This window comes from Lissotriton vulgaris, chromosome 3_1 (assembly GCF_964263255.1).
Source record: "Lissotriton vulgaris chromosome 3_1, aLisVul1.2, whole genome shotgun sequence".
NCBI classification, from domain to species: Eukaryota; Metazoa; Chordata; class Amphibia; order Caudata; family Salamandridae; genus Lissotriton; species Lissotriton vulgaris.
In genome coordinates, this window is record NC_141689.1 from 1855693564 (window position 1) to 1855715636 (window position 22073).

Below are 22073 nucleotides of genomic sequence, written 5' to 3' on the forward strand. Positions count from 1 at the left end.
AATAGTTAACTACCTAGTTAGCATGCTTCCCCTAGCACTAATGGACGACTTCCACCAGAAAATAGTCCAAATACTTAACAAAATCATCTGGAGAGACAAAAAGTCGAGAATAGGCCTCCCAAAACTGAGATTGAGGAAAGAACAAGGTGGCCTCAATGTAGCAGACCTGAGAACCTTCCAGACAGCCTTTTTGACCAGACAGGGGATACACTGGGTACTCCAAAATCAGCAATACACTCCTACCTGGTTATTAATAGAGAGGGCCATCCTTGACAACACTGACCCACTAGCCCTCCTCACCACCAACAAACAGACACTGAAAGGGAACCCGATATTCAAGATAATAAAACAAGCTCTTCTCAAGGTAGACCAAAAATTAGAGGTAAGCATCAAAAACTCACTGTGGGTAACACTCTGGGCAAACCCCAAAATCAAATGCAGAGGCAGACCCTAGACATAATAACATGGAAAAAATAGGCCTCTTGCACCCAGCTCAGCTGGAGGAGAAGGGTATGCCCCTCACGTTCAACAACATGAAGGAAAAGCACGCCCTCCCATACTTAGAGCTATACAATTTTCTGGCTAACAAATCGGCTATCACAAAAGCGAAACTAAACAAGCTGACTCCCTCAATCTTCCAATACATGGAAAACATAAACAAGACTGGTCACCAAGTATCCCACCTGTACAAACTCCTTTCGCCCAGCATCCTCAAAGCTCAACGCTAAAAGTACAAACTACTGGGAAACACAGATAGGCTCAAAACTCTCAGAACATGAATTACATACCATGTGGAGGTCCCCAACACGTAACATGATATCACCGGTACTAGCCCAAACAAAATTCTGGCTGCTGCATCAAGCATACTGGACACCGGTTCGACTAGCGAAGCTAGGTCTGAGAGATAACAACCACTGCTGGAATTGTGAGAGAGAAAAGGGTGACCTAACTCACCTCATCTTCTATTGCAGCAAGGTCAGCAAATTCTAGAGGAAGGTGTTTGACTTTACTAACAAGGTCTTAGGCTGCACCCTGAAACAAGAATTTGGCACTATATCCACAGCACACTTCAATACAGACGTTACCTCACAACAAGACAGAAACCTTCTCGACTTCCTCCTGACTAGTGCAAGAAAAACAGTACTGGCCAAATGGAAAGACACCACCAAGGCCACTTTCAAAGGGTGGCTGAAATGGGTGACGTACCTAAGAGGGGCAGACATCACCGCACTAAGTCACACACCTTGTAGAAAGCCCAATAGAGAGATGTGGTCATCCTTAGATAGTTTCTTAGACCCGTACAAACCACCTTAAACAGCTGTGGGTAGACAAAATAGCGAAAATCATCCACAGTGTTCAACGGTCGATCTACAACCAGTTGCCAAACGCCTTTATGTTATATGTTTACGTTGTATGTTAAAACTAGGTACAGGGCCGATAGACAAGACAACCAAGCCATGAAGGGCCGCAAGCTTACTGGGACATTCTAACAGCCATTCGACAACCATCTACCAAACGCCTTTATGTAATTTGTGTATGCTATATGAAACAGCGAATTGTCTAACTGTTATATGTATGCGTGTATCTTGTCAAGGAAAAATAATAAAAATATATTTTTTTAAATGCATCCGTTTTCCTTTAAGAAAAACGGGCTGCATTTGAAAACATAAAAGACTGATTTATTTAAAAGCAATCACAGACATGGTGGTCTGCTGACCTCAGCAGGCCACCATCCATGTGATGGCATGGATTCCTAATGGCTCTCTAATTACGACCTACCTCATTAATATGCATGAGGTAGGACTATTTGCGACCCATTAAGAATCGCTAACGAAATTGAAAAGAGTTTCATACATTAGGATTAGCGATTACCTAATTGCGATACGGAGAAAATCACAATTAGGTAATCGCTACATGTAATAATGATACATGTGGCCCTATATGTCGGACAATCACTAATTGGAGTAAATTCCTTAATTGTGGTGTACAAAGTAAACATTCTTTTGAATTAGTCCACTTAAACTAAAGTCACAATATTCTACAAAGTTGTAAGTAATTTACAGAATATTGTAAAGCTTGGTTTAATTGACATAGTACACAAAAATGGTTATTTTGTACTCGACAGGTAAAACTTTGAATTTACTCTTTTGATGATTAATATATAGAGTGAACTATCTGCTACATTTGATTATAATTTTGCTAGATGTCTGAGAGACCGAGAATTAAGAAATTTGAAGACAATACCAAGGACATTACATTGAAAATGATAGCACATAGGAAGTCAACATGACGTAAATAAGGAGTAAATTGAGCAGAATGCTTGAGACTAAGAAGTACATGGACAGCTGTGTGCAGAATCTATTTAAATACCAACACTGGGTTCTTGGAAATACCAGCATAAATGGAACAGCAAAAATGCAAAGGGTATAGGACTGTTGTTTGAAGTTGAATATTGTTTTTTATTTTTATAAATCTTTTTATTATGTCAAAAATAAAGAAAGAGCAGCAGGAAAACATTATATAAAGGTCACAGTGCGTAAATGCATATCTCAGATCAGTTGACAGTCGGGAATCACAATACATTTCTCATTACACACCCACATTTGTACAAATTGTATTGTCCATTGGGTGGAAGAGGGCCTTTGATCTCCAGCGCGATATGTACGGCCATGGCATCCCATAATCAGTATGTATGTTATTAACATTAGTCGTCGCCATGTAAAATCACGTTATCAAGATCTAAAACTTTCATTAATGTACGTCATTCACGGCGTAGTTCAACTGTCAGAGACAGGCATATGTCTGCTCTGTGTCTGTTCCACCCACCCCATTTGTGATCCTATTTTTTGGGGCAGCCTTTATGTTTAAAAACATCTTTTTCAGCTATCATGGCTTTATCCATGTTGGCAGCCCAATCGCGTACAGTTGGAACCACTCCCCATCTTTGAGCAATATTTCGTTTTGTAATAGCCCATCCCAGTGAGGCCCATGTTTTCTCGGTCTGCGGAAGGTCAGTGGCGTCCCAAATATTCAGTAGACAGAGCTGGGGGGGAAGTGGTCAAATTCTTACCTACCGCCCTTTCCATTTGCTTTATGAGCTTATGTAATGTAATGTAATTTGGCATTTATAGCGCAACTTTCACTCCAAGGAGCATCTTGGCGCTGTGCGGAACCCGGAGAGGCAAATTAACCAGTTAACTGGAAACGATAAAGGCAGACAGGGAATCTGATCAGAGACATCCACAGGGTCTTAGAGGCAGTAAAGATCCGGGTTTTTAAGGCCTTCCTAAAATGGGATTCAGATGTAATCTGACGAAGATGAACAGGAAGTTTTTCCTCCCTTCAGATTCAATCTAAAAGCTGGTATAATCAACAGATAGGCGTTTGATGATCTTAAACTTCGAGAGGGAGTATATCAATGATATCTGGTTTGAAGATATTGAGGGCCCATGGAGTGGAAGGATCTAAAGGTGATAATAAGGACCTTGAAGAGGGCCCTTTTATTATTTGGCAGCCAGTGAAGTTTTTGTAACGCCGCCAATGCGGATGACCTCCTTGACCACCTCAGCACTAATCGTGCTGCAGCATGCTGAACCATCTGCAGCTTGTGCAGGACTGACCTGTTGGTGCCTGCATATAAGCTATTGCAGTAATCTAGCCTAGAAGTAAATAGGGCTACAGCAACTGTTTGCCTAGCTGAGATGGGCAGCAAATCAAAACATTTCTTTAAGCTTTTGATGATGTGAAAGCATGTAACAGCCACTGCCAAAGATTGCTGTTTAAAGGAAAGGTTGGTGTCAAATTTTATTCCAAAATTCTTAACGACGCTTACTGTGTTAGGAGGAGCAGTGGTGTTTACTGGCCACCAAAGTTTGGGAGAGAAAAAGGTTTCTTTGCCCAAAGGTAAAATTTCGTTTTTTTCGAAATTACACTTAAGATGGTTTTTCATCATCCAATCAAAGGTTGTGGAAAGACTCAAGCGGAGTTTTTCTTCCGCCTGGGTGGTATTGTTGTTTAAGACCAGAATTAGCTGTGTATCGTCCTCATATGAGATGGTCTCATTGTTAAAGGACGATATTAGCCTGATCAGTGGAACGATCTATGCATTGAAAAGAGTAGGGCTTAAACTTGACCCTTGAGGAACTCCGGAAGATATTGCCTTTTCTTGTGACTTCTAGTTTCCTAGCGTGATCACTTGTCTGCAATCTTGCAGGAAATTCTTTAACCATGCTAGGACAGTACCGGAGATGCCAAAATCTGCTTGACGGTCCACAAGAATGGTGTGTGAGACCATATCGAAAGAAGCCAACAGGTCTAACAACACCAGGACTGCTCTTTTTCTTTGGTCAAGTGCTGATCTTCAGGATTCCGCTGTGTGTAATAGGGCAAACTCTATGGAGTGCTGAGCTCTAAAGCCAGATTGATTAGAGTGAAGCAGATTTGCTTCTTCCAGATATGTTATAATCTATTTGTAGTGTCCGTACTTTCTGTTAAAAAAAGTCTGCAATATTGTTACATAGGCGTTGAGAGGGAGTAATCGCTTGTTGTAGCGTTTTAGGATTAGTGAATAGATTTACTATTTTAAAGACCGCTTTATGGCTGGTTGTAGTGAAATTAATTGCCTCAGTATAATAGTCTTTTTGTCATCTTAATCAATACATGATATTCTCTGAGAGCTGTTTTAAAGTTCTTTGATTCTGTCTCCTCCTAATTTCTACGCCATTTGCGTTCCAAGAGTCTGACAGGAATTTGCATTTCTTTCAAAGACTGTGAAAACCATGGGGCAGAGGGCTTCTTGCTTGGGTGGTCATGATATGGAATCGAGGGTATCAACCGATCTCTCAGGGTGTGTATCCACTGTCCAAACTGCTGAGTGTCTATTAGAGGATCTCCTGATACATTGGGTCTGCGTGCCAGAGCATCTGATCATAGATCTGGATTCTCTATTAGTTCTTTCCACCTGGGCTTATCCTGTTGATGAGCCCAAGCGCATTCCTTAAGCGGGGTCCTAGTTTTTACCAAGATCTCAAAAGGAATACATTTATGATCTGTCTAGGTTTGTGTGACTTGATGCTTGGCCGCAAGTATTTCCAAATTGGAACAAATGCAGTCCAGCGTATGGCCGGCATTGTGTGTGGCGGATAAAGAACGTTGTTTTAGGCCAAGTTTGTCCATTGTCTCCTTGAAACAGATAGCCCCTAGGTCATCCTGAGAATCAAGGTGAAGATTAACATCACCTAACAGGGTTAAATTAGAAAATCTAAGAGTCAGTGCGCTAACCATCTCACCAATATTATCTCGAAAAACCTTATGGAGTCCTGGGGGGCGGTAAAGTAATGCCCCAAAAAATTAAAAGAAGTTATGTAGTTGTAAGTAAAAACTGATGCCTTCCGCTGCAGTAAGATCGGGTAGTTGAACTATTGTGCACCTAAAAGTACTGCGATATATAATAGCAAGGCCCCACCCCTTTGTTCCGATCTATCTAGTATCTGAATGAGATATCCTGGGGATGGGTATTAACAATGCCAGTATATACACATTTTAGGGCAGTCCCAGAGGATGTGGAAAAAGGTCCCCGTTTGAGGGCATTGTCTAAGACACAAAGAGTCCGTTCTCCTCCCCATCTTGACCAAGATCCCCGCATCTAAATATATGCGATGTAGGATCTTCAGTTGGACCAGACGTAGTCTCATGGGAATGGCCACTTCCCTGGGAGAGGCGAGCGCGTCTCGCAAGTCCTCATCTTCGAGATCTCCCAGGTCTGTCTCCCAATATTGCCGCAAGCGTAGTAAAGGGTCTGGGCGGTTATTCAATAACTTTTTATATGTGAGCGGTATGGCTTTTTTGTTCATTGGGTCAAGCATCAATATATCTTCTTGCGGGGAGGCCTCGGGTAGAGGGCTGTGTTTGGGCAGCCCTGCTTTGATTGCGGGGCTTATTTGTCTACATATCGGAATGCTTCAGCCTGTCCAAGGTGATACTTCTGTTGGAGATCAGTGAAGGTGGCCAATTACCCCTCTATCCACATATCTCCAACCGTAGAGATATTTATAAGGTCCCATTTATCGAAGCCAGGGCATGTGCCGCGGTGGCCCAGGAGGTCTGGTTCGCAAAGTAGTGTGGCACGCATTAGTGTGTTGTGCCAGCCCATTTGTCTACTCACTCTATGCCATATGTCTACTCTACGTACAGTGGGCCCAGTGAGGTTCAACTTTCGAGGGTTCGTGTAGAGTGCCCTATTGTATCCCCCTTGTCCCATGAGCCAACGATCAGTGCGGAAATTTGGATCTTTGTGATTCTCGTATATCCATCTGTTGATCACGGCCAGTTGTGATGCTTGGTAATAGAGTCTAATGTCAGGCAGTGCGATGCCCCCGTCATACCATCCGGAGGTCAGTTTTTTCAGGGCTATTCGGGGGGCACGGCCGTCCCACAGCAACACACGCACGGTACTTTCCATGTTAGTGAGGTAAGAGTCTGAGATTTTATCAGGGGTGTTTTGCAGCACGTATAGAAAGTGTGATAATGCTGCCATCTTAAAAAGGGCTGCGCGTCCCAACAGAGTGAGGGGAAGCGAGCGCCAGTGTTTAACAACATCATGTAAACTTGCCAGGTACTCGAGCAGATTGGCCTCATAGGAGAGGTCTGGGTTGGGTGTGACGTATGTACCTAAATATTTAAAGCCCCTCGATGCCACCGGTATATCGTATCCCCTAGGACAGCACAGAGGCGACCCCCACAACACGTAGAGCTGTGACTTAGTCCAATTTAAAGTGTAACCATAATGAGTGCCAAAGATATGAAATATGTGTAGGACGCGACAGAGGGACTGTAATGGAGAGGCCATGTATAACAGAATATCATCCGCATGTAATGAAATGCGGTCTTCATGGCTCTCCGTCCACTTCAGGCCGCATATCAGTGGGTACCCCCTGACCCATGTCACCAGTGGTTTGAGCACCAGGGAGAAAAGCAAGGGTGATAAAGGGCACCCCTGCCTGGTTCCTCGTCTCAATTGAAACTACTCAGAGATATGGTTGTTTACCACAACTTGTGCGGTTGGGCGGGTGTAAAGCAATTGGATCAAAACCCATCCGCCTTAATGCGGCAAACAGAAAGTCCCATTTGATTGTATCGAATGCCATCGTGGCATCCAAGGACAATAGGGTCGCGTCCTCTCTGATCGTGGCCCCTCTTCCCAAAACCTCATGTAAACTCAGTAAGTTCAAGGCTGTATTCCTCCCCAGCATGAATCCAGACTGCTCTGGGTGTAACAGTCCAGTAATATATGGGATTAGTCTTTTGGCTAGTAGTTTAGCTAAGATTTTCGCCTCAAGTGTGAGGAGTGAAATGGGTCGGTCAGCCCCACACTCGTTTGGTGGTTTGCCGGACTTATGAATAACCACTATAGAGCGTGTCTTGATATCTGCGAGTAGGACCCCGGAATATTGTTTTTTGAGAATGGTAGAAGATGTTTGATTACTGTAATATAAATGCACTGATAGGTATGTGTTACAGTGGAAATGTGGTTATGAAAAGAAAGAGGAATCACTCGGACTACGGGTGGATACTATTGATATAATGGAAGTAGGAGTGAATACAATTAAAAGTTTATTAAAGAAAAGGGAAGCAAAAAGGTTTTGAAGGGGATCCAAGCAAAGGAAGGCTGTCCATCCGTCAATTACAAATACAAAAGCATATATACTGAATGTTTAACCTTCTCTAAATAGTCCTTATCAGAATCATAGAATAACTATTTCCTAATAATTGTTATTATAGGCAAATTATAGTTTTCCGATAAACTTTTTTACTCTACTCTGCTTCTGTGCCATGAATGTAACGTGGTGTGAACATTTAGGTCTTCATTTATTAAACCCTTAGCAATAGCGCATTAAAGCAGTCACATAGCTAGTTTAAGGCTGCGGTAGAATTAAGACCCAGTTCAAGTCTGAAACGAGACTCGGGTGTGGTATTTCTCAGACTGAACACTTTTTGGATAATTTTGATAAAAATAGTATTTAAGAACTCGATCATTTAAAAAAAAGTTTTTAAATTATTGCTCTGTATAAAAGAACAGGACAAACGTTCATAGTGAGAACTGTGAGAGTAGGGCCAATTGCCCCTCCTCCATAAAGACAAGCAAAGTCCGAAATAGCTTGTGATTATATCATTAACCTATTTGTAATCCGTGCTTTGTGAGAGGAACAGTTTAGTTTTAAGTCAGATGCCAGGCCGTATAAGAATACTGTGTCACTTCCTCAATTTTCTTATCCAATTCCCAAATATATCTTGATTTCGACGGTTCCCATGCCAGCAGCAAGCTGCTGTTTCTTTCATAAATCAAGGGGGAGGCAGTATGCTCAGTCTTTTTGACTATATACGGCACTAGTGATTTACTGTGGACATTCGAGTTACCCTCCCAAAGTCCAAGGTGCAACATAATAAACTTGGGCATGCTGTGTGACAGTAAAGATATCCGCAAAAACAACAGTTGATGGACTGAATGCAGAACAATGTCATACATTCACCCAAGTACAGAGATCTGGGCCTAAATCCATCGTTTTTTTGCACTCCACACCACCCCAGTTCAGACATGGCCATATGCAAATCAGCCTTGACCCTGTGCCTCATGGGAACAGTCCAGCCCGAACTACCAAGCCATGTCTTTCATGGACCGGAATCAAGCATCCTAGAACCGGTTTCTGGCTATCAGCCGTCTTCAGCCAGGATAGCTTGACTTCAGTGGTGTGGAGAGCATGGGACTTACGTCTGAGCATACCCATCCCACTCGGGGTGACAAATGCAAAAACAACAGTTGATGGACAGAATGCAGAACAATGTCATACATTCACCCCAGTACAGAGACAGTACAAGACTGCGTCTTTATCAGATACATTTGCCACTTTGCCCTGGCGCTCCAGAGGGAGGGAACATTTTTTAAGAGTAAATTTCCAAACTTTTACCAATTGTTCTGTAACTTCTCTGCTGCTCTGAAACTTCAATAGAGTGTTCCAAGGTCATCAGACCACGGTGTCAAGTGGGAAAAAAATTCCACATCCCGAAATCCAGTTATTATTGATCTTGTTGTTTGTTTTTGCCCGCACTTGTTTTTGTTGCCAGGAATTTTTTCACTTCAGTCCCAGGGAAAGAACGTCCTTAGCAGACAGAGAGTCACATAGATCCTGGACCCTCTTCTTCTTATGCATCAGCAACAGCCTTTCGGGTCCAAAGATTTAGGATGAAGCTGCATTCACAATCATCAATCCTTCACCAGGCAGAGAAGACTCTTTCACCACAAGTAGTGCATTTGTTCTCCTCAGTCCCAAACACCATTCTCAGCCTGTGATGGTGTTTGTTTTTCAAAGTTAACACTCCAGTGATTATTGAATTTCCCTGCATGAATATTAATTTCTTCATCTCTTATATCGTTCAGTACAGAAATCATTCTTTTCTGTTACTTTTTCCCATTATTGACAAAACCAGTAGGGCAGGATTTGATGTGATCAAAAGCATTTGTGAACAACTTTGCTTTAGTTACACATTAAATCCAGACCTATTGACAATGCAAATGCTTATTTTACTGCTCACGGTGTGCTGCTGTCCCCGGCTGTGAGGGAAGGACGTCGTGGGATTCCTGCGCTCTGTTAGCGCTTGTCACTCTATGTGGGTCGTGCTGAGGGGAAAGGATTTGGACTGTATCTGACGCCAAGGGTCTGCGAGGACCAGCAGGCTCTCTGCTACCCAGCTGCTGCCTCTTCCCCCGGCGTTCCCCCCTCCTCCCCCCCCCCCCCCCCCCCCCCCCCCCCCCGCCTGCAGTGAATAAATCTCGCTCCAATTCTCGTGACGCGGGACGCGCGCGGGACATAGGTCGGGGCGAAGCCCGGGCAAAGGGCGGGCCCTGCAAAGGGCGGGCCCTCTGTGGCCCTCAGAGGCCGGATAAGGACGGGACGGGCCACCCCCTTTGGCTGCCACACTGAAGGCCTACTATCAAGAAGGTAAAGACCTCTTCTAACCGATTTTTATCCATATTTGTGGATTTGTCCATATATCGCCGCCCTATATCCCTTTATCATCATGACCTCCAAGGGGGACCATTCAACTAGCGTAGCAGGCATTGGGCAAATGTTCTCCCTGTTAGACGAGTTAAACCTCCTATGTAAAACTATGCTACATTGGAAACTCCCCCTCCGCCCAAAAGCGTTAGTACACTACCAGACAAGGCTACACTCCTAGATCCCCCCATATTATTTAACAAAACCTGCAGCCCGAACACTCAAAGTATTGAACCCCCTCAGGTCCCATCTGTGAAAAGGAAACATAACGGTGCCAATCAAGGTGGAAACGACCCCAAAATCCAAAAATTGTGCCTAAGTTCATCCACTGCTAATTCCTCAATGATCCCAGCGATTGTTGAGCACCCAGATGCCATAACACCTCCTCCCCACTTGCACATACTACCACTTATTGAACAATTGGTTAGCTCCATGATAGCTCCGTTGTTAGAAAAAATTAACATGTTAGGGGATAGGCTCTCTGAAATAGAGAAAGCCATCAAGTCAAACCCGCTGGCTGACAAATGTAGTGACACATCCAACCGCGTTAAGTCACCTCCTACTCACCTAGGCTCTAAACCATTTGTGCAGAATAAAAGGCGTCAAATACAACCAACTGGCCCTAGTGCATCAGGGCAAAAAATAGCTAAATACCCCGCTAAAGTTTCCCTTCCCCAGTTGACCGTACCTAGAGCAGTTCACAACAAAGTTAATTCTATTCATTTACCACCGGAAGCGGCCCCATATGTGTGCATCCTTGCGGGTGTACCTGCTCTTCCATTTGGAAAAACTGAGAGACAACATGACTTAGTTAATAAAACCAAATTCTGGCTGTCAAAAAATAGGCCACTGCCTCGTAATTTATACGGAGCAATAAGGAGCGTCAGAAGGGTTGGCTGGCTGGGTTCCCTTCCTAAAGATGTTGCTGGGGACTTGGTACTTGTGAGATTTAGAGACAGAAATATTGTCCCTTACTTGAAAACTTGGCCGCCTCAAGAAAGAGACGGCCCAATATCCATATGGACTTACATGACTTCTATCCCAAAATTCCGTGTTTTCCTCCTCTTCCGAAATCATACCCCATGTGGCAGGATTCATAAAATGCATCATGAATTTTTGGGAAACACCTGGACATGTAACAATGATTAATCGCGAACTCCAATGACTAACCATGAACTCCTCTGATACTTGGAGTGGAAAAGATTTTTTTATGACTGGGACCCTGCCTTACTGCATCTTGGCCTCTTAAAATGTTTTTATTATAATCTGGATTGTATTTTGTATGTATTATGAACTTTTATGGTTTTGTATCACAAAAACCGAATAAAGTATATTTGATTTGATTTGATTTGATTTACTGTTCTATTTTTCCAAGATTGTAAGTGTATTATTAATCAGAGTAAGACAACAGACTCTCCCTTGGACCTTTGCACAAGGAATCCATTAAAACTGTGAAGGAAGAAAGGGGACTCTATGATCAGTCTAACTGATATGCAAGCCCAATATGACTTTGGATCCATTGAGTCTTTCAAATGCACCGAACTCCATTATCAGTTGCATACACATACTACCAAATGTACTCAGATTCCCAGATTCTTCACCCCTGAACCCATGGAGGACTGGGTCCTCCTAGAACCCTTACCAAAAAAGGCTATCTCGCTCATATACAAGAAACCTGTTAATGATTCGCCTGACACCCTTGCTGCTTTATGGTCTAAATGGGAGACTGATGTTGGAGAATTTGAGGATGGCGATTGGGAAGGAGCCACTGGATCCTTTTGGAAGGTGGCTATCAACGCAAAGTTCCTCCTTATTCAGCTACACATCCTACACCATTAATACTACTCCCGTACCGCCATTCATGCCATGGACAACAGTCTCACAGACTTCTGCCTTTGGGACTGTGAGGAGAGAGGCACATTCTTCCATATCCTATGACCCTGCTGTATGACGCAACCCTACTGGTTGGCACTACAGAAACTAACTGGTGAAGTCTTGGGTATGGAGGTACCGGATTTAAATAAAACATGCCTGCTGCACATCTGGTGGGGATGACTCACTACAGAGATATAACGAATTTGGTTATCACTGGGTCTGTCCGTGCCAAAACTTAACAAAGCATGTATGTGCAGTTCAAGGAATCCACCAACTTTGGCGGGGTGGGAACAAGACATAGACTGGTGTTTATGCTAGCCCAAATAACTATACTTCTGGGCAGAGGGTGCCCACGAAAGAGGGAGAAAATGTGTTCCCAATTGCGATCATACCGAGAGATGAAGGAGAAATCCGTTGAGGATCCCAGTGTCCATAACTTAGATGCTCTTTAAACATTGACGGGGTATTATTTATGGTTTTATCACTATGTTGCTCTTATTATAATGTTAAATATGATGCTTGGTTGTTACATTGATGTTTTGCCCTCTTGGGGACACATGATCCAGCTGCATTGCCTTTTTACATGTTGTATTTCACTGAATCCAATAAAAAAGATTTATATATTTTTTTAAAAGCTTTGAAGAAAAGTTTTGTGCATGTTATTACTTATGCGGTGAATGCCTGATTAGTGTCTTGAGTCAGTGGCTAGTTTTCGGATGATTTTTTTCCTTCCTCCTCTATGTGTCCAAAGTGTTATGGACCAGTGATGGGACTTTGCTAAATCTAAAAGTATTCTGGATGACAAGCAAGCTGGCTTTGGACCAGGCATGGGTCTGAAACAGTTGTGGTTTCATTTATTGACAATCTTTGATGATCTTGGACAACAGTGATGTTGGTGCAGTGATAATGTTGGATCAGTCTGTCATATTCACCACCATGGATCCTGCTATCATAATCAATAGATTTTCATACGATTGGCTGTCAAGTATGATACTTACCAGAATAACTTCCTTCTCATTTGAGCATACTGATGCAGTTCAATTGGGATCTTGTATGTTGGCTTAGAAATGATGAGACCTATAGGGGCAGCAATGTCTCTATTTTTATTTACTCTGTGTTATGTTATGTTAAAAAAACTTGTAAAGTGCAGCGTATACCCGGGGGTGTCTTGGTGCTAGTCAGAGAGCAGAACAAGTACAGAAGAAAACTACTGATTAAAAAGCCAGGTTTTTAGGGATTTCCTGAATTGTAGAAGGGAGGGGGCTGATGTGATGTGCAAAGGGAGGAGATTGCATTGTGTGGTCGCTCCTACCTGGAAGCTTTGTGCAACACATTTAGATTTTCTATATCTAATGGTATTTATTATAAAGGATCCCAATGAACAGAGATTTCTGGTGGGGTGTACCATGAAAAAGCTTTCTTTAAGAAGAATGGCCCAGAGTCATAAAGAGCTTTGTATGTAAAACACAGAGATTTTAATTCAATCCTATTTTTTCTGTTTAGCCAATGAAGCTCTTTCAAGAGAGACCGAGTTACTTCTGGGCAATCCTAGAAGTAATCTTGCAGCTGAGTTCTAGTTTCTTGACATATTGGACCTGCAAACAATTATATTGGCCATTGCAGTAGTCTTATTTTGATAGTATTATGGTGGAGAAAACTATCTTCCTGGCACTGATGGGGAGGAAGTTTTGAATTTTCCAAAGGATTCTAAGGGTATGATAAGATGAAATGACTGCATTGATTTGTTTACCAAGGTTTAGTTTATCATCCAGGATGACCCCGAGACTCTTAGCTTTGTTTGTGGGGACGGGAAGTGGTCCCATTTCAGCTGGCCAATAGGGTGCTGACCAGAATTTGGGATTATTTCCAAGCAGGATCACCTCCGTCTTCTCAGAATTGAGTTTAAGACAATGCGCGCTCATCCAAGAACTGATTTTACCCATACACTTCTGGATTCGATGGCTAATATTGTTAGATTTGTTGGAGGCGGAAATCACTATATGCGTGTAGTCTGCATAGGAAGTGAGCGAGAAGCAGAAAGATAGAACAAAAGGGGCCAGTTCAGCTACATAAATGTTAAAAAGGGTGGAAGATGAGAAGTTGTCTACTTTGACCATATTTTTCCTGTCAGAGCGGTAGCATGTAAAAAGTTTTAGGGCTCATTTATTTATGCCGGTCGCCTCCAGACAATGGATCAAGATGGAATGGTCACCGTGTCGAAGGCTGCCCATAGATCTAAAAGGATCAGAGCTGATGAGCCACCCTCATCTGTGGCCATAATGAGGGCTGTCTCGATGCTATGTTCTGATCTAAATCTAAATTGAGTGAGATCGAGAACTTTATTTTCATTAATGAACTGATTCAACTGGGTATTCATGATCTTTTTGATTTAGATGGAAAAGGAAGTTTGGAGATAGGCCAATAGGTAGCATGGTCTTCTGGGTCAAGATTAGGTCCTCTATATGAGTGTAATGTAAATGAGTATATCAGACCCTCAAGGATTTCGCAATTTCGCTGTTTGCAGCGAAATCGGCACTTTTGTAAAAATGCAGCGATTTTTACAAAAGTGCCAGCGAAATCGGCACTTTTGTAAAAATGCCGCTATTTTTACAAAAGTGCCTGCGAAATCGGACGCTGTATGAAAGTGGCGTGAGCAGGTATTTACAAAGCAACTTTGGCATCATCTTGAAGTTGTCAGAAGACCTGGTAACAATATGGCTGTCCTTTCCAGCATCCCAGCACGTGCCCATCAGCCAGCACATGTTGGGCTATGCCATGAAGTCTGTGACGCAGACAGCTGTGGGGAATAGCTTTGAGGATGAGTAGGAGTTGATCCGCTTCCGCAAGAACCACTGTACTATCTGGGAAGAAATTGGGAAACGTTTCCTGGATGGGTCACTTGACAAGAGCACAACAAGGAAAAAGCTGTATGAGAACGCCCTAATGGAGATGGAATCTGTCCTGAAGAAGCTGGCGAGAGAAAGGCGCGGTAAGAGTATCCTTCGACAGATCTTCATGGACGCCTTGCTGCAGGGTAACCTGAGCGACAAGCAGGTACTGGAGGACAGCATGATCTTGTCACTGGCAGGATGTGTTATCACAGCTAACTTGTGTACATGGGCTTTATATTTCCTCACCACATCGGAGGACGCTCAGGAGAAGCTTTACAAGGAGAGGGCCCAAGTACTAAGCAAGGGGCCCATCACACTGGAGAAAGTTGAGCAGCTCAGGTATTGCCGGCAAGTCCTCTGTGAGACAGTATGGACAGCTAGACTGACACACATTGCGGCGCGGCACGGCTTCAGGACCTGGAAGGCAGAGTTGACCAGCATGTCATTCCCAAAGAGACCATGGTGCTTTATGCTATTGGTGTGGTGCTACAGGACAGCACAGCCTGGCCCTCAGTCTACAGATTTGATTCTGATAGGTTTGAGATGAGTCTGCCCGGAAAAGCCTTTCTTTGCATCGGCTTCATGGGGAGTCAGGAGTATCCTGAGTTGAGGTTTGCATACGTTGTGGCGACAGAGTTGTTTAGCATGCTGGTGAGAAAACTGCACTTACACCCAGTGCCAGGGCAGGTCCCGAGACGCGGTATGAACTAGTGACATTGCCAAAGGAGGAGGCGTGGATCTCGGTTTCCAAAAGGAGCTAAGAACAAGCAGCTCCATCCAGCAAGTGCCTACATTTCGAAAAGTACTGCTTCATGCCAAGTGGGGTGCTGAAGCACTCGGGGCTCTACTTTGAAAAGTCAATAGGGAAAAAATGGTGGCCAGCAGTTCGGATGATGGGCTTTGCCGTCTGCAATCACTTCTTCCTGGATCACAAATAGACAAATGAAATTGACAGAGTACAACTCTAACCCCAATAAATGTCAAACTTGAATCCCCTTTTACACCATAAGCAAATGGAGGATTGCATTTCCAAGGGCTAACAGCCTTCGCCTATGGGCTGCTTCCTCTGTTCCATATCCCAGGTTGCCTATTACAAAGCAGAATACTCTGCTAAAACAGTTTTCATTGATTTAAGGCTGAGAATGAATGAATATGAGTAAAAGAAAGTGCCGCAAAAATGCCTCTAAATTGACATATTTGTGGGGCTAAATTTCCATATTTGTGCCGCTAAATTTGCTAATCCTTGCCACTATATCATGGGGGTCTGGTATATGTATTTAAATGATGAGCACACATTGTTAAATCTACAGAAACTTTAAGAGTAATTAACTCCCTTGTTACCTGTCACAAGCCTTAGAAGCGACCTGTCAATGGAAGGAAAAAGCGTTCCTAAGTGTAATCCATCCAGAAGTAATGAGTTGGGAATTACATTACCTTGTGGTCTTTACTGTGGGTCCTCCACTGTCCGATGCAGACTGAAACTTAGGGATCGTAGAGTGTAACCTTACTTTTGACCAGCAGCTTTCTTTTGAGTCTTATTTTATCACCTTCGGGTTTCACGTCGAAAACTTCGGCTATTCCTGTTTTTCTCCCTTTGACATACAGTCTTGCATGGACTTCGGAAATTTCTGGAGCTCGTGTCTAAATAAATGTGAATATGTCACACCCCATTAAATACACATGCAATATCTCCTGGCCTACAAATAAATTGTATTCAAAACACCTTGCATGATGCTGAAAATGTACATGTGAGGAATTCGTGAAACATATGCCAAACACTCTCACGGATCAGGTGCCCACCTCATGTTTCAAGTGCCTAATCTCAAATTTCAGTGGGAGATATAAAGCTTTTCGTGTCGAGGGCACGTTAACTTGGAATGTACAGATATTTCTTGAGCATTTTTCCCCAGCAAAATTATTCAGGCTTTACCTGCCAAACTTTACTTGCAGATTGTGAGGCTTGTGGTAACTACCACATAGCTCATAATTCCGGATCATGTGCAAACAGTAGTTTACACAGGGATTGGAAAATAACCGGCCAATCATGAGGGCTATAGTAGTGTGTCATCACTTACTTTGCAAAAAAAGAAAGAGGTTTATTGACATCTGTAATTGTTACTCATTATTATAAACCATCTTTGGCAAATTAAGTTATCCTAGAAAAGCAAGCACATAGCATTTAAATAGCAAAAGTGTGTATGCAAATGTGTATGTTTAAACCACACCCCCTTTGCTTGGTAATGGTTATTTAAAGCAGTTGCATCTGACTTGAGTAATACCTTAGTAAAGACTTTGGAACTGCAGGAACATGAAAGAATTTCAGTGCCTTTGCATCTGACTTGAAGGGGACATCTAGAAATGCCTTGAGGAACTGAAGCAGTGTGAAATAATTTTGAAAAATGTGCATCTGGCTCAAAAGGAACCATACATATATATATATATATATATATATATATATATATATATTACCTACTGGCGGTCGCCAGTAGGTATATATAGTTAGGATTTTTTTCCTATGGGATTTTTGAAAATTCTATGTCGAATAACTTTGGCGTTTGTGGGCGGAATTGGCTGAAATTTTCAGGAAAATGGCACATTTTGTTTCTGAGCAGCCCTTGAAAATTTGGGGGGGTTTCGTCAAGGGGGGGCCGAGAAAAAAGGGGGGTCCCAAAACGCGTTTTTAACATTGTTTTCCATAGGGCGGTTGGACTCACTTTTAGCTCGAACGGCTGAATGGATTTACACGAAACTTGGCAAAATTGTAGATATGGTTTGCCCGACGTGCCTTTGCTATGTCTCAATATATGTGCTCCAGTGGATTTTGAGAAATTAACGTTTTAAAAAACAGATATATCTGTGACAGCGCTCCGGTTAGCGCTCCGGTTCGTGTACCTGACGCGTAACGGAACTTCGAGAAGCGAAGCTGATTGGCTTTCCGGTGTCTTTAAACATTCTAAACAGTCAAGAGCGGCCGCCATCTTGTGTCTCGGTAGGATCGAGACACAAGAGGTGTGAAAAACAAAGTGGGAAATGAGCATAAGGGGGCAGAGTACATCCTCCCTGACCCCCTAGGTTTGATGAGGGGGCTTTAAAAGGGCCTTGCGGGGTTAAAAAATAATAATTTTTATATCGTTTTTTTTGCGGGAGGAGCGCTTGGTACGCGCACCAGGAAGCAGTCCGGGAAGCGTAATATTGGGAAAATAGGATGAAAGAATGTTCAAATATTGTATGTTTATTGATTGTTATTTTTGTTTTTTTTTTATTTATTTTATTTAAGTACCAACATGTAGGTACCAATGCAGAGTCTAAAAATAAAAATACATTGTTTCCTTTGTAGATATCTTGCAGGTTGTTTCAGAAGTTATTGAGGTATATGGAATTCATAGCGTAGTCTGTCAGGAAAGCAGAAACACCATGGAGGCAGGAGATGATAAAGAGATGTTAAATACACATTGGAGATGATATAGTGGAAGAAAGGAAGTAACTATGAGCAAACTTAAAGTTGCACAGTATATTTAAAGTCTGATTTTACATTAAAATCAATTTGCTACTAGTTTAAAAAATACATATAAAAATGAATGTCTCAAACAATTTTTGAATTATTATATATAAATTTATTATTCAGATTTATTTTCAAAATTAAAAAGAACTTCTAATAATTCTTGGTCAGATTTTGACTCATTTTCAATTAACAAATCCACAGCTTCAACACATTGCAGAAGTTCTATGTCCATTGATTGATCAAAGAATTCTGAATCATTTTCTTTGTCTTGGTTGCATTCTGCAATTTCCATGTTATTTTTCTGCTCTCCTTCCATTTTGTATGCTGTAAAATGAATTTAAAAAAAATATATCAGTACAGATAGGGCACTGTTGGGTTTAAGTACAGACAGGTAGTTTGGTTTTTTAAACAGTGATTTTTTCGTTGGGCAGTGTATGGTATCAAACTGGAAGTAGAAATATGAAAAAATGTATGAAATAAACTCTAAGTCAATTCTTAATTATACAAGACAAGTCTAACTCCATCCATAACTAAAACAGAGAAGTCTATTTTATTCTATAAGTATTACAGAGGGATAGTATATAACTATCAGAAAATGTTTTCCTAATTAGCTTACAGTACAGAACATACTTCAGTTTTTAAAATAACATCTTACCTTTCAAATAGAACTTCAAGTTATCAGTTGAAATGTACTTGATATGTACTTCAAGAAGTAGTAGTCAAAATGGCTGTGTTTCTCTCACTTTCTTTATATATATTCAGGTACATAACCAATCAAATGTCATGAAATAATAGAAGATATTGAAAGTAGCATTTTGTTTGGTTGTCAATTCTAACACTTCATAAGTGTTTTGGTTAGGTAATTTACCTCAGGATATTTAATCAGGCTTACAGCATAATTTTCACAATGAAATTCCATCAAATTTGGGGAAATGGTAGGGACTGCTATGTAGTAGGGGCTATTCTATATTTGATGAAAGTATCTGTAGTGGTTTTTCTGTAAATTACTTTCCCACCTTTTTTTATCGAGCGCTTACCGGTGCGCTCCCCGGTACGCGAACCGGCAGCGTTACGGGAGTCCTCAATTTTGTGTATTGGTAGAATTGAGACATAAGATGGAGGACAAACAATGTACGGAGTGGGTAGAAGGGGGCACGGTAGACACTTTGTGACCCTCTAGGTTTTCGGAGGGAGGATTAGGATGCTGATACGTGCAAAAATTAAGAAAAAAAAGATTTTTAATTTTCGCGGGGGGAGCGCTCGGTACGCGCACCGGTAAGCTAACCGGGGAGCGTACTTTGGTGAAGAAAAAAAAAAGAATACATTTTACATCTTTTGATATTTGCTATTAAAAAACCATTGAAATTCACTGAAAAAACCATAGGTTATAGACCATATATAGTTAGGGATTAGCATTTACAAAACCTTATTTTACTCGCACAAAACCATTGAAATTCGCATATATAGTTAGTTGCACTAACTATATATCGTGCACCCGCAATCCACTGCTGATGATGTCACATATTACATCATTCATGACATGGTCAGTGACATCACTGATGACATCACTGATGACATCTCAAATGACATCACTGATGACATCACTGATGACATCATCCAGTGACTGTATGTTTCTGTAAAGTTAAATTATGTCTTACATATTGAAGAATGAGTGGATATATAAGTGTCTGGATGAAGGATTTAGTAGGTGCATGACTGACTGTATGAGAGAATGATTAAATGTGTCTCACTGAGTGCATGGGTTAGTGACTAAACTGTCTTAATTTGTGCATCATTATGTCTGTTGTTCTGTAAACTGCTGCATGTTTAAATCAGTAGCCATATGAGTAATTATATGGGTTATTGATTGGTTGCCCAAGTATTTGTATGGGAGACTGAGTATGTGTGTGGGTGGCTGGGAGGTGTATGACTCTGTGCATAGATGTGTGAGCAGTTGATTCACTAGATGTATGGGTTCAAAAGTTCAGGTGGAAACAGCTGTATGGACAGTTGACTGTGTGCATGAGTGTATTGGTGAGTGAATGGATATCTCAGTGCTACATGTCAAAGTAAGTACATATGTAAAACACAGTACATGTGAGAGTTGACATATATAAATAACTGTGCATAAGAGCCAGTGAATGTGTGAGTGGCTGTATGGATCATTGTGAACTTGTATCAGGGATTGTATAAGAGAGTACATATGTGTTAGTATATGTTTGAATAAGTAAGGTGTGTATAACTGTATAGTTGAGGAAATGGAGGTGTGATTGATTCTTTGCATGACTGACTAGGTGTGTGAGTAACTCCATGGATGAGTGACAGTCTGTGAGTGTCTGTTTACACTGAGTGTATCCAAGGTTATATTAGAGTCTGAAGAGGTTCATCATATTATCACATGAATGATGTCATCAGTGATGTCATTTGAGATGTCATCAGTGATGTCACTGACCATGTCATGAATGCTGTAATATGTGACATCATCAGCAGTGGATTGCGGGTGCGCGATATATAGTTAGTGCAACTAACTATATATGCGAATTTCAATGGTTTTGTGCGAGTAAAATAAGGTTTTGTAAATGCTAATCCCTAACTATATATGGTCTATAACCTATGGTTATGTGAAATCCGCTTCGTTGAAAACTGCAACTTTATTGAATAACACCAGGTTTTGAATAAGTAACAATGTAACGCTCAAAGTATGTTGTTTGATCACGTGTACGTTTGCAAAATATGCCACTATCACTTTAAAAGGAATGGCAATGGATGATAACTCCACCCGTGAGCAAGAGGTCGGCTGACCTCGAAACGCGTAGGGTATTTTTTCTTTGTGCCAATAAACCTTTTCTGCGCACTATTGGGGCCTCGACTCCTGGTTTTTGTGAAGGATTTACAACCAGGAGATGACTGAAAGTTTATGGGTCGGCAACCCTGCTGAGCGCCCGCCGAAAAAAAGAGGCAAGAGCACGCCGCTTTTTGTGTGTTTGGATATATATATATATATATATAATTTCCCAATAATATGTTTGAAAACGCTTGACTTCACAACCAGTGACTGCTCGTATCTATACATACTAGATTGTCTTTACTAGTCTTCCATAGTAAACAAGACATTTATTGAGAGTTGCGATATTGATTCATCAGCATATTCTGAAATTTACATATTTTCTTATGCTATACAAAACTAGCACAATTTATAAGAGTAGCATAAGTGTATATGTACATTTTTATGTTGAAACCACAAGCCTCAACTTTGTTAAGGACATTTGAAGCAATTGCATCTGACTCAAGGGGCATTTAGTGACTCTTGAGTAATTGTAGCCATGAGACAGACTTTTAAGCAGTTGCTTCTGTCTTGAGAGGGACTTCTAGCAAAGTTTTGAAGGACGCCAGCCATGTTAAAGACTTCAGGCTGTTGCTTCTGACTCCAGAAGGACATCTAGTAGTTATTTGAGGTACTGTAGCTATGTTAAAGGCTAGACCAATTGTCTTTGCCAATGCTTGTTACCTAACGCAATGTCAACTCATATTTTAAGGTTCGCTGTAACTACAGTTTTAAGGAGATTTGTTTTAGTCTTCCATTTAGCAGATAAGTGCTATTACAAAAAATACATTTAGTGTATTATGCAGCTTGTGATTTCACACTCACCACTCACAAACATTCCATGGGTGAATAAACAAGGTATTGTTTTACTTCAGTTAATAGCCACCCATAGTTTGAGATGCTGCAATGAAAGGCTAAGTTCAGTCATA

General features: G+C 41.6%; 1 protein-coding gene and 1 pseudogene across 1 annotated transcript in view; both read left to right on the forward strand.

The window, feature by feature from the left end:
* The window catches only part of MND1 (meiotic nuclear divisions 1), a 403567-nt gene that overhangs the window by 301341 nt on the left and 80153 nt on the right, over positions 1 to 22073 (forward strand). The window lies entirely within an intron of this gene.
* LOC147728542 (cytochrome P450 20A1 pseudogene) lies at positions 14590 to 15579 on the forward strand (annotated as a pseudogene).